This window comes from Spea bombifrons, chromosome 4 (genome assembly GCF_027358695.1).
Source record: "Spea bombifrons isolate aSpeBom1 chromosome 4, aSpeBom1.2.pri, whole genome shotgun sequence".
NCBI classification, from domain to species: Eukaryota; Metazoa; Chordata; class Amphibia; order Anura; family Pelobatidae; genus Spea; species Spea bombifrons.
This window is the reverse complement of record NC_071090.1, coordinates 80,723,615-80,737,824: the sequence shown is the minus strand read 5'-3', so window position 1 is coordinate 80,737,824 and position 14,210 is coordinate 80,723,615. Positions and strand designations below refer to the sequence as shown.

The window sequence follows — 14,210 nt, the reverse complement described above, 5'->3', positions numbered from 1 at the left end:
TTAAGCCAGTGCTGGAAAATAATGGTGGCCACACAAAATATTGACACTTTGGGCCCAATTTGGACATTTCCACTTAGGGGTATACTCACTTTAGTTGCCAAGGTTTAGACATTAATGGCTGTGTGTTGAGTTATTTTGAGGGGACAGTAAATTTACACTGTTATACAGGCTGTACACTCACTGCTTTACATTGTAGCAGAGTGTCATTTCTTCAGTGTTGTCACATGAAAATATCTAATAAAAGTTACAAAAATGTGAGGGGTGTACTCACTTTTGTGAGATACTGTGTATATATATATATTTCTTTTTTTAAAAAAAAGCCTTTGCTACCTCTAAACTCCTTAACCTCTAAACTCCTTAATTATAATAACAAACTATGTAAGGAATCGAGGTGGCCCTTCAGACCATAAATAAATATGGGGTATTACTATAACCAGGGAATGTTGCTGAACCTGAAACATACTCTGTAGATGGAAGCTAAGCAAAAATGCAAAGAAAACATTCTTTTTAAAAAAATTCTTAACATAATAGCAATAATAATTATTACATTCTAGATTTACTCCCATACAAAGAGTACATACAAATGCCATACACACACAATAAAACAGATTATCTTCCCTACATTCTATTTTTTTTTAAAGGCCCTACTTTTCCTGAAAAACACCTCTAATTTGTGTGGGTACACAAAACATGAAAAAGGAGAATCATAGTTTAAAAGATATACAATAAAAATGGCAAAAAGATTTGACTGTAGGATAAAAAAACCTTCAGTCATGAAGGGTTAAAAACAATGTGTATAGAGACATTATTGACAAATCAACACAAAATTTCACTTTGGTTTTATCTTTTTAAAAAATAGGATCGTGTGTTTTCTTTTGTAGATTTGAAGGCTTAGCTGCACTTATAAGCAACATCTGCATTCTCATAGCCCATTCTGTGATAAATGAGGTTCTTCTGTATGTTCTACACCCTGTTGATTCTGGAGACAGAAAAATACTCCAGGTGTTTAACCCCTCACTTGCTGTAACATAGAGTTACCTATAAATCTATTAGTATATGAGCTCTTGCGTCACAGCAGAGATGGAACATAAAGGTTACAAACAACTAGTAACAGATGTGTAACTATAGGTATAACCTTGGAGTACCATCCACCTACCTACAAAAATAAAGTAATATATCGCGCACTATTAAAATCATTACTTATTTTCAGGAGATGTTACAAAAATAAAGAATGTTTCCATAATTCATAGACCCATCATATTAAACAGACTTTCAGCACATTTGTCAGTGTTCTAATAGGCTGGCAGGTATTTTTTCTTGCAAAATTGACTTTATCTTCTAGTATCAACTAGCAAAACCTTCTGGGAGAGGTAAATAAATGGTGATTTTCTTGTTTAATAGCAAGGAGAGAGACCCTGACAGGACACAGCAGAAGTCTGATTCTACTTGTTAGCAGTAGCAGCTGCTATGCAATTCATGGAAGGACAAAGGGAGGGAGCAAAGTGTGCACTTTGACTCAACCCTGCTGTGGGTCAAATCCCAGCTGGAGGGGTCAGAGGAGAACATGGCACGTGCCCTGATGGTTTTTTGTTTTTTTTCCGTTATCCCATAATGTTATGTTTTATCATACTTCTCTCTGCATCAAGCCATGTTACACCTCAATGTTTATCTTGCCGTTTCCCCGTTACTAATTATTAGACATGAATTAGTCAACGTTGCGATTTATTTCATGATTACATTTGTTCTAAATCTATCATTATGAAAGACATCTTAGCTTGTCTCCTATTCGGTGGGGGTTATGAACACCGCACTGCAGGTAGATTGCTTTTTATCTATTAGACATACAAAGATTCCTGCTGCCTTAAAAGCACAGCACAGCTCCACGTTTATAATCGGCTAAAAAATGTGTGGCGTTCAGAAGCAAGGGTAAAAAATGGTTGCTTTACTAACTAATTGGTCAGCTGTGGGACAGAAACACATGTCCAATCAATTAATTAAGTACCCAAATCCTTTTAATGTCCCAACTATCCAACATGTGTTCGTGGCTTGTTTACCATTAATTTTGGACTTCCCACATTTCATATACTCAACATGGTAAAACTAAGCTGTCCTTCATATCAGGATTTTTTTTTTCAGAAGCATACTGTAAAAGTAACCATCCCATGCCCCTTAGAATTGTTAGTTTAAATCTCATCCTTTGTGACTAAAGCACCAACTTCACTCATCCCTCAAGATAACCCTAAATTACCCTAAAAAAGTAATATTTTACGTTATTTCATTTTTCTGATAGTGGATGATAGAATATGGTTCATACAATCTGAAGCAGATGGAAAATTATACTTAGGATTTATGAAAAGAAATGCTGTTTTTCTAGTACAACTTTAACCCCTTAAGGACAATGGGCGGTCCCTAAACCCATTGAAAGCAATGCATTTTGAGCCCGTACATGTATGGGCTTTGTCATTAAGGGGTTAACATGTTAAGGTATATGTAAGCCATTTTGTCACAGAGCCTTGCTGTCAATTAAGCAAGTTAAGCTGGCAAAGGCCTTAGCTCTAACCAAGGCTCTGCCCAAATAGGACACAAACTATTGAAACAACTAGCTTGTAGTTCTGTCTTTTTAAATACGATTTAAGAAATTGTTGTATATGTAGAATAAATATACAGAGAATATACGTTCGTGGAAAACAAGCCATCTTTATGTGTAGCCTTTGACCCTGGTTGATGAAATAATATAAGATAAAACACTTAAAAGCTGTTACCAGCATAAATGTTGACATTTTTATTTTATGTATCTCTTTAACTTTCTCTCGGAAAAGGTGAGCTACCAACATAATGTCTGCATAATGTGTTAAGTCCTACAGTTATCCAAGGACTATATTGTTTTGTAAACACATTGCATTTTTTATATTGTTTTTACTTGAAAAGCTTCTACATCTATTTACTGTGAATCTACACATATAGCGCAGTGGGCTGGTGTGGGCTTGACTCCTGGCTCTCCCCAACTCTGCAAGAAGGAGAAGAGTGAGAGCCAAGGATATAAGCCAACTAAAAACACTCCCTACTATTGTGTTTGTGTTTTCCTAGAAGTATGCTGTACCTTCAGTTCAGAGAAATGTTTAAACACACATCACTATGAGTTGTATTGCTCTTTAATACAGTTGGACTGGCTTCCATAGGCTTACATGTGTTTTTAGACATCTCAGGTATTTGAGAGCTCATTGCTCAACCTCATTGGTATATAATATTATTATTATTATTATTATCTTTTATTTGTATACACCGATCAGCCATAACATTATGACCACCTGCCTAGTATTGTGTAGATCCCCCTTTTGCCGTTTTGGAGATGCTCTGGCCCAGTCATCTAGCCATCACAATTTGGCTGTTGTCAGTCGCTCAGATCTTCACGCTTGCCCGTTTTTCCTGCTTTTAACACAGCAACTTTGAGGACAAAAGGTTCACTTGCGGCCTAATATATCCCACCCACTGACAGGTGCCATGATAACAAGATTATCAGTGTTATTCAGTATTCACTTCACCTGTCAGTGGTCATATTGTTATGGCTGATCGCTGTGTGTGTGTGTGTGTGTGTGTGTGTGTGTGTGTGTATATATATATATATATATATATATATATATATATATATATATATATATATATATATATATATATATATATATATATATATATATATATATATATATATATATATATACAAAACTGTTAATTTTTGGTAAATAACCATCTCGTACTTCTTAACAAAAACTAGGTTACAGTGTTTTCAATAAAGTAGAGCATTTGTATACCATTCTAGATTCAGCAATTGATCTTATATTTAAGGCACACACTGTCAGTACAACTGAACCATAAAAAGGGAAGAAATTCTGTAAATATAATTTCTGCCATAAGCTGTTCTGCAAAAAAGGAGAATTATGTACGGTTTTATATAAATGTAAGGTATTGACACCCAGGTACCCCTCCCAACTCCTAGCTGTTTTATGTCCTATAAAAATGAATGCATTTTCAAATGGAACATAAATGTGAAAAATGCATGCTACGTAAAACGATATCCAGAAAGCGCAGGAGCACCTCCATGTGGCAGAGAAAGTCAACGGCACACTGAGCACTAATCAACATACAGTATTTAGGAACAGTGGGAAAACAAACAAGTTTGGGTAAGGATAGTTTTAACTAAAATGGCAAAATATACAGCTTAACATTTATAAGCATCCTTAAAAATGAAACATTTCCATGTGTTGAGTAATATCTAGTTAATTACATTAAACTGCCCATCCATTCTTCTTACGCAATGTTCATAACTAAAACTTATGCAAAATCAGTTCCACAGGAGTTAGAAGGAACAACCTGAAACGTTGCATGATATCACAAGCAGTCGTGACATATATATATCATGATGCTTGAGCAGTATGTGTTGGTGGAAACCACAAATGGAGGAAGAAACTTTTTCCTATGAGATTTTCCCCTTAGAGGACACTGCTACTTTCCACCGAACTTTATGGATGTATGAACTTTTTTGTCCACCTCTATCCTTGAGTGAACCTGCTGAGCACAAAAGCACACACGCCTGCTAAAAAGGCTAACAACATGATATCAACCCAAAAAAGACCAAGCAGCTTCCAAACAGGGGATGGTGACTAAAACGAATATATTAAAGGGGTATTAAGGCTGTGAATTTTAGACTTGATACAACATAATTTGCTCTTTCTAACAAAACATACCAGGAAATATGGAGAAGCCATAATCTTTACACTTCAGGAGATCAAAGGGAGGGCGGTGACATTACAGAAACATTCAAATATCTGAAAGTATTAAATAAGGTCCAAGGCAACAATTTTTAATAAACGAAGCACCATTGCTATGATTTAAGTTCAGCTTTACAGAAAAGGGTAGTATCTAAGAAAAGGACTTTCGGCGGTGGTAATACAAAAAAAGGCTCAGGATGTAAATTAAACTATCCAAGGAGTGAAAACTGATTCAAGAAGGACAGGCAAAATTATTCTTTTCTGCAGTCAATATCTATGTATATATGCATCAGTGTTCTCTAAATGTCCCTCTTTAGCAGGAACAGTCCCTCGTCTAGGAGTATAAAGTGTTTGCTGGGTATGAGTGCATCACCATGTTCTACAGCCACAGCCGTATTAAGGAGCTTTGGGCTCTTGCACAATTATACAGGAAGGGCCCCTTCTGAGGATTTCCTATCTTTAGCCTCTTGTTGTCTTTTTTATTCCTTCCTTCTTCTTTGTGTTTTGCCCTATCTCTTTTTTGCTGCCTCCCTTGCTGAGATCTTTTCCTCACTTTTTTTCCATCTTCTTTCCCTTAGTTGTCATTGTATGCCAAGAGGTCATTTCCCGGCGGCACGCACTGCAGTGAGGGAAGGTGTTTATTGTATGTTGCGGGATATGATTGGATATGATTGGATCGCCACTTCAAGGGACAGTTGAGAAGTATGAACCCATGGGAGAACCAGGCCCTGGAGCAATTGCTCTGTGAGCCCACAGTTTATCTTGCACTGCCCAAAGGTCACAATAATATTTATTTTATATTTATTTACCAACATTAACAGCAATCAGTAGATCAGGAGAACAAAAACATATGGGTAAAGCCCTTTCCCTAAAACGTGTGCCTCTTTTGACAGACTTTTCAAATATTTTGTTGCCAAAACCTCTAATTGGTGCCTAGTCACTTCCCAACCTAAATTAGCCCTCAGTTGATATCAGGCCTTGCCCTCTGATGGTCATGCCTATGTTACATAGTGCTTATTCCACAGTGTGCGTTCTGTTACAGTCTCCAGTATTTGACCTCGACTTGACCTTGTTTATTCTGACCTCCGGATTCCTGACCTTGGCTTGTTCTTCGTTGTTCTCTAAATTCTGGCACCCCGATCTTGACCCCGGCTTGACTTTGATCTTGTTCCAGTCTGCTCCTTGTAGCCCTACCTCCATCAGTGTCCTCAAACCTTGCTGTGCGTGACATTTGTACTGTATGATGCACTGCATCCCTTATAGAACATCATTTAAGTAATAGACTGCTATTATTGTCATCTTTCTATTTTTTTTATTATTATTAAATAAAATGACTTTGTATGTGGGGCCTACTTAAAAAATGGGTAGCACATCAAAAAATATATAGCCCCTCACCTTTTCTTCTGTGACATTCTATGTTTTCATTAATCTTGGGTATATACAATCCATAAAATAATGTTAATAATAAAATTAATAAAATAAAATACAGCAAATATCTTCATAACATGGTTCTGTAGTATAACAAAGGTCTGAGTTTCGACTGACAGACCAGATAGATAAACAGCCAGCCAAGCAATACACTTTCTCATTGAGGCTTTTTGTCTTGTATATTAGCCCTCACAATACTGGAAATCAGGCCCGGACTGGCCATGTGGCACACCAGGCAAATGCTTGAGCATAAAAAATGTAACACGTGGCTGTGTTTATCCAGCCGGCGGCCGCGCTTACATCATTACATTTCCACTTATATTTTTCAACAATGTAATCACCCATTATTCAAGTAAATGTGAAATCCTTGCAAATGCATACAATGATATCACTTTTATGGGGAGAAATATTGTTCTTAACCTTTTTCTTTGTAAAACAGAAACTGCAGTTTCATAGCAATTTGTCTCCAAGGATTTCATATTTTTCCCTTTGAATAAACACTAATCCGCAAATTCACAATCTTCTGCAAAATCTGAATTGTAAGACATTTAAAGGGTTATAGACTGTTTGCAGACACTGTTGCACCTGAAGATAGAATAAACATTAATTCTATTTAAAGATACTAGGTACTACGCAAAATTCCTCTATGTTTTAGGAAACAAGATGTATTTTAGGAATTATTGAAACATCTGTAAACAGTTATTAGATACTGTTAATATTTTCAGACTATCTGGTAATGTTCTAAATAAGTTGCTCTTAATAGGTGTTCCGAGGACCCTGTTTGTCCCCAGAATCTTTCAAGGTTTATTTGGGCAGTAAAAAATAATGGCTGTTGCCCAGAGCTGGGAACTCATTGGGTTTTCGGGTGAAACTATTCTTCCCTTGGGTAAGTGTCTTAAATGTTCAGCAGGTGAGCGTTGTTTTCTCATACTCACTCCCTGTCTACTCCAAAGCAGGTTCTACTTGTTCCCCAGCCATTCAAAGTTTAACTGGGTCTAAATACACCCACGAGAATGGCTTGCCCTGTCCCCTTGCCATGGCTACATCTCCTTCATGCTTCCTATAATGAGAAGGGAAGCTCTGGTAAAGCAGCTTTGGGAAGTTCCCTGGTATGCTAATACATGCAATAAAAAAAGGTTTAGTATGTAACTTGCTAAACTTCTTAAGTACCTTAGTCACTACATAAGTCATTATGAGTGCTATATACAGTATATGAAAATTAATCTGGTGAAAATTGTGGACAGTGGTCCTATCCCTATAGCAACCAGTTGGTTAATCATAATCATAATGATAGTAATCATTGGTTACTATGGTGATAAGACCAGATTTACCGCATTACAGGGTAACTCAAGATAAGGTGCATATAGATGTTTTCTTCAGGCTTCATGTTTAAGCCATTTTCCAAAACTCCAGAATATATAGTGACCTAAAAGCCACTTAATTAAGCGGACCATATACCAAAGGGGCTGTGATTTAGCAACCTCTTGTTCCGCACCCACCTTCAATCAAGTGACAATGCTTGACTTAACTATGTTCTTCCCAGCTCTCACCTGCATCTACCCTCCAATGTCTTGTTTCTGCCCTTTCTACCTAAGGTCATTATCTCCACTATAAGGAAACTGCAAATTCCTAAAAAAAAATCTATTCGAATTTCAATTAAAATAAATAGATTATTTTATGAAGAAGATACTTAAAATATGTTTGCCCTAAGCTGCCACCAAAGAAAATGGTTAGGTTTAAAGTACATGAGAAAGTTGGTATATATGAATCATGGCAAAAAAATGTATACACCAATATATTTCAAATTATACCCGTATGATATTTTGGCCGTAAAGTAATCCGTTTTCAGCTTCAAAAAATAATTTAAACCAAAAAATTCAAATCTAGTACAAACGATTATAATACATTGTGGCATTAGTTGAAAAATACTGCACCCTTTCTATAAAACAATTTGCAACAATGGAAAGTATTCCACTCATAACATTACAAGAGTTTGTAGAAAATTACAGTGATCATAAATGAGAAAAACAATATAACCAATTTCATGTTTGATAAAAAAAAAAAAAAAAAAACACAACTGTCTCGTGGCCCCTGGGTTTGTGTTTTAGAAAGAATGACAAGAAACATTTTTTTCATGCCTTGCAATAATTCGCCACAATCAGTGAGAGCACTACGAGAGCAATACCATCTTCCAGCTGCTGATTACATCAAATGTTTGCAGCACAAATTCAATTTTATGATGTTAATCTTAGCCTGCCACTCAGAAATTTTCTCTGAGGGATATGATTTTTCTCTGGATTTCATTTTAAGAATTATTTTTCTTCTTCTACAATCAATAAAGATATGTTTTCATGAAAAGACTCAATCTTGGCAGAATTCAATTGGCCATTTCAATCCCTTTTGGTGACACAATATTAATTAAAATGGTTTATGTTGCATCTAAAGTAGAAAATTGGGCAATGAAGCAGTGGAGCCATGAATATATGTGCTTTATAAACACAACCACTACATACAAGTACTGACACTACAAGCAGTAGTGCAAGGCCAGACTGGGGGGGAAAAACAGCCCTGGCGCTTTAAGACCAGGAGCCATCAAATAACATACAATTACAATTGCCCATCATGTAGTCACATGTTTACAGCGCTAGGCCACACATTAAAGTGCTAGGTGTGCTGTATGAGCATATGCCCAGTTTGCCAGGTGGCTATATATATAAGGACGTAATAAGGGCCAGAGCCGCTTAGTCGTGCCCAGTCAAGCCCAGCATGTATCTGCATGTAATTTATTAATCAAACAAAACATCTGTATCAATCTATGAATAAAATACTAAACTGAGTAGGGGCAATAGTCTATTAATGCATACATACAGAAATAACCATTTTTAGATTAAGAATACTAATTTTCCACATATTTTATAATATTTTTTTTTAATTCACATAAATGATGCTAGCTCATTAAATTACAATTCTTTTTTTAGGTGCCAATTGTTCCATATGGGCCTTTAGGCTCCTGTAATATGCTACAGTTCACTGCCTCATTGATATAACCTCTACATTACATTGGCCAAATAGAGTACTAGACTTATCATCAATCATCTGCAGAGTAAGATTAGTTTTAGGCTTGGATATAATTTCACCCTATGTGACCCTGACGGTCACGTAGAGCATTTGTCCATTTATGGCTCTCCTCACCTTTCCAAAAATATGTTATTTAGAAAAACACTCAAACATGACTCGTGCTGTTGTGTCAATTAATTAAGTTAAACATTTCTACCAAGTATTTTGCTGATAGCTGCATGGATTTTTTATAAAGCATTGATACTTTAATTCATAACTTGGCATTTTCTATACAGTATGACTGCAAACTAGACTCTATCTGGGTAATATAGCATAACCTGCATTAATGTATAAAACCATAGACTGTCATGATTTAGAGAGTTACTGTGAAACAGGATTTACCAGAACCTACAGTGATATTGTCCAGCAGACAGCATCATATCATGCTCAGCGTTATATTCTTACATTACTGAGACAGTAGTGGATAAGTGGAACAGCCTCCCAGCAGAAGCTAGAGAATTTAAACATGGATTGCACCAGCATAAAGCTATTCTCAATCTACAGCGTGAAAAACAGGCAAGCTAGGTGGGCTAGGTGGGTTCTTATCGGTCTATCCTCTTGTTCTATTGTTCTACGACACTAGTTTGGAAAGTAATAAACCACAGCCTGACATCTCCTGACTACAAAATTACTTTAAATTAGAACTTACTGTGTGCAATTTGTTATACAATAATAACAAAATGCTGCTATTACTGTTGGATCAGTGGAACAGAAACACGGCTCCCTTGAATCAGAAGTAGTTCTTATTCCAAGTGTTAAGTCATAGCCCACCATGTTCCATGCAATTCAGAAATATTTCTGATGTCAAGAGTGTATTTGTACATCAGAGCCTTCTTGTGCAAAATAGCATTACATGTCAGAATACATTACAAAACACTTAAATCAACATCTCTAGACTGTATGCTTGTTTAAGCAGTGCCCTCCTTACCCGATTGTTATGTTATATACTACCTATGTCCTGTTTTACCATTGTACAGCACTGTAGAATATGGTGGTGCTAAATAAAACAATAAACAATAATAACATAATAAAAATAAAATTGTGTAAACCACACAATACCTTATGCATATAGTACCAGTATAAACTATTACCTGCCATGCCTTGTTAACTAGGAGAGTACATTCCCTTTCTTCATAGTCATTATATATCATAACTATTATTATTATTATTATTTTGAAGTGATGAAAATGTTTAGGTTCTGCTTAGTTGTGTAGCTGTGAACATACTCAGAAATGACCTGTGACTGCATTGTCTTTCACTGACCCAATTGATCTCCTTTTAATTGGCGTGGATGGTCCACACTGCCCCGCAGCTTAAAGCCCTACAATGAACCTGCCTTGGCATATGTGGTATATGTGCGAATACAAAAATATCAGGCACACATTAACTTTTAGTATACAAATCAGCATGCAAGGAAACAGAGTCCCTGTAAACTGAAACATGTATACAATGCATGTATATACAGCATTGTATATACACAACAACATTCCTATAAAGCATATCATGTGCACACTGTAAACGTACTGAAAATGTACTGAATGTGTTCTTACAGAATTCTGCGCATCCTATACAGCACTGTATATCAGAGCCAAACATGGCACTGCACTGCCTTTAATCCGCTACCAACATTCGAACAAATCAGAACCAAACTCTTTTTCACATGACCCTCTGAAAAATTAATGCATATACTGGCAACTGATCAGCTTACAAGTAGAGAGTTTGTAACTTTTGGGTCACGGGGCAAGCCCTGCCAAGTGGCCCAGTAATACATTGGCTCTTAAAACACATTAAGAAGATGGTAATCAGATAAATTGGATCCTTATTCTTTGTTACAGCAATTACAGTGTTAAATATGATAGTATTATATCTTAAAATCTACTACGGGGTCCTGATCCCAAGGTTTAAAGAACCATGATTTAAAGAACTACTTTAAATCAGGTTTAAACACATTTATAAACAGAACTACTTCTGTAGCAAAAAATATATATATACAGAACCCACTGGCAGACATAAACCAACTAATCAAAACCAAACATATTATAAATTAACACTTTAAATCTGAGCCACTCATTTTATATACAGTACCTTTATTTAGACCCAAATGTTAGAATGTTACAGAACATATATGTATCAATACAACACTGAGAGTACAGATCTATTATAAGTCAGAACTAAACATACTCTAGAACCAAACATGGTCAATACAGAGGAACTTTAAATCAAAGCTTAACTTTTTATACAGAACTATTTTAACACATAATTAACCACATTCTTTACTTTAAATCAAAGCGTGCTTAATACATTGCAAATGTTAACATAAGGCAGCAATTTGGTTCATTCATCATTCCAAGACTCCCATCATGGTCAGGCAATCTAATACAGGTATATGTAGCCCACTTTGGTTAAGGCGCCAATTCATTTTTTTCAACAAAACTGTATTATATTGGACCTACCTCACAAAATCAAATGCAGGTCTGGTCTCATCACATTTAAGACTGCCAGTGAAACCACGAGTATAACCTGATGCTTAAGCTAGCATTGTTTTGGGTTGCACTAGCATTAGTACTGCATTGTTATAAGGATAAACACTGGCGGAGTCAGACCCAAAACAAAGCCACAAAGCAAGATTAGGGGTTAACTCTTTCAGTTCCTCAAGAACCTGTTTAACAATATAAGTGTTAGAGAACCCTACATGTTTCATATTGATGGATAAACAGTGTTCTATGCAAGCCTATCTGTTATTCCAAAGGGTTAAATGTCAATATCTTTTCTCAAAAGTGAAGGTGCCCATGCAGCTCCTGTGGAGCCTCAAGTTGAATAATGAGTCCTTTGTAAATATAGTAACAGAAGGGATTGTCTTTACTGTAAACATTGTAGACACTGGTTATTATGTATACACACAGTGGACTGTAGGGTAAATGTTGCTGCATGCAATACATGATGGTGAGCTATACACAGATATTTTGGTTGGTACACCAGCTCCCCCTCTAGAACCTTCTGTCATGGCCACCATCATTTCTACTCGTGGCAATCTGCCTCAGAAAGATGCCCAGCAGTAGGTAGAAATCTGGGCACATACCTTTATAGCATAAACAGACAAACTCATTGAGTAGTTCAATTTGGAGCCTGGTCATCCAGCAGGGCGATCTGCCCTCTCAGAGTCGGCCTAGGCCTATATACATCCCTAGTGATACATTCATTTATAGCCCAGAGCACTGAAATTAATTTAAACTTGCAATATGTACTGTCTTATGGTATGTGACTTTTTCTACTGCACAATGCAAGATTTTCCATAAAGCATAGTTTGATTTGTTTTGAGTTTACTCAAATAACCCTTGTAACAATATCTTTTGGATCTAGTGAAAAATGGGATAAAATACAGGTTAAAAAAACATGCAAACCATTGCCCTAACGTTTCCCTTTGTTTGAGATGACTATTTTTAATATATTATTGTCCATATCCATTTCTGATTTTAAGAGTGAAATTAAGTAGGGCGCTGGAGCTGACTGGTGGTAAGTATATGACGTGCAGAGCGATGTAATGAGAGATGAAGGAGGTCCAAATGCATATGGGGGGATTCTGCATTTTTTCATCTTATGCATTTTTCAAAAGCCACACCACGGAAGTTTAAAGGGACTACTGAGTTATCAGATGCATTGAAGTACAAAAAATGGCTGGAGTGGAGAAAGAAAATATAGGGGAAGTAGTATATAAATCACATGCAGTGGCGGATTAACAATGGGGCAATTACTCCAGGGCCCCTGCTGACAAGGGCCATCTACTTGCTGCTGTGTAAGTTATGTATGTATCTGCAATGCATAGTATGTACTTCATTGGCTTGGTGATGCGGAAGCCCAGATGGGAACTCACATGGTGCATGGTGCATGCTCCCAATGCAGGTCTATTTGCAGAGACACGGACATTATGGACTTATGTTATGGTATAGTCAGCTTCCTACTTCCTATGTAACCACTTGACCTTGATCTCCCCCTGACACATGATATCTCCCCCTCACCTTAGGTAAGTTGTCAAATTAGAATATTTAGGGAGTGAACTTATCAATGTGTTTTGCAAACGTATATGTCACAAATAATCACAAACATCATGAATTTAAAAAAAATTAAAGTTGTCAATAAAAGACATGTTCTTCAAAACGCCTTACTCTCTTATCTAAGTAGGTATCATATTGCCTTGCCTTGCTTCCTTTACATATCTAGCTCATTGCCCCCTTCAGCTATCACAAATGTGATAGCTTTTGTCTCCTATGCTGCCTGGTCTTATGCACAGAATAGACATATGCTTTGTTATACAGCAGTATAGTTTCAAGTGCATCCGTTTGATTTGTCAGGTAGTTTAACTGAATTTCATTTGGAGTACATTGTGCTAAGGGATGGCAGACAACAAGATTGGAATTCCAGGAGCCACAATAGTGAGTCATTTACTTTTAATATTGCAAGATTGCTGCCTTTGTGTTTTTTTCTTTTCTGAAGAGTGCTCCACAGCCCTTGTCCCAAATATGAAGCAATTAATTATGACATCACTGTCGATCAATAAGTATAATTGCATTGTTTCTCTGTAGCAAGGATTTCCCACTGGGGACATTTTATTTCAAGTTGAGTGCACAGTGACACTCAATATTATAAGCAATACAGAAGGAAATGGTTAGAGGCCTCTTTGCAAGTGAATTACATTAGGTGAATTAAGGTCACCCTGGAGTCATGTTATATACCCAATGGTTTCATAGACGAATCTATGCAACATGTAGTTTAAGATCTACATACGTAAAATATGTAAATTACATTTTTAAAAAAATCAGTGCGCCAATTAGGGTTTGTTAATTGTAAAAGATGAATGGCTTATAAAAGGTTTGGGTAACATTGGTGCCTCTATCTTGATGA

General features: G+C 36.4%; 1 protein-coding gene across 1 annotated transcript in view; it reads right to left on the bottom strand.

The window, feature by feature from the left end:
• Positions 1 to 11,835, bottom strand: part of WDR72 (WD repeat domain 72) — a 92,163-nt gene extending 80,328 nt beyond the window's left edge. Inside the window, exon 1 of the mRNA XM_053462519.1 lies at positions 11,765 to 11,835. The gene's annotated coding sequence lies outside the window, so the exon portion shown is untranslated. The remainder of the gene's footprint in view (positions 1 to 11,764) is intronic.
• Positions 11,836 to 14,210: the final 2,375 nt, after the last annotated feature.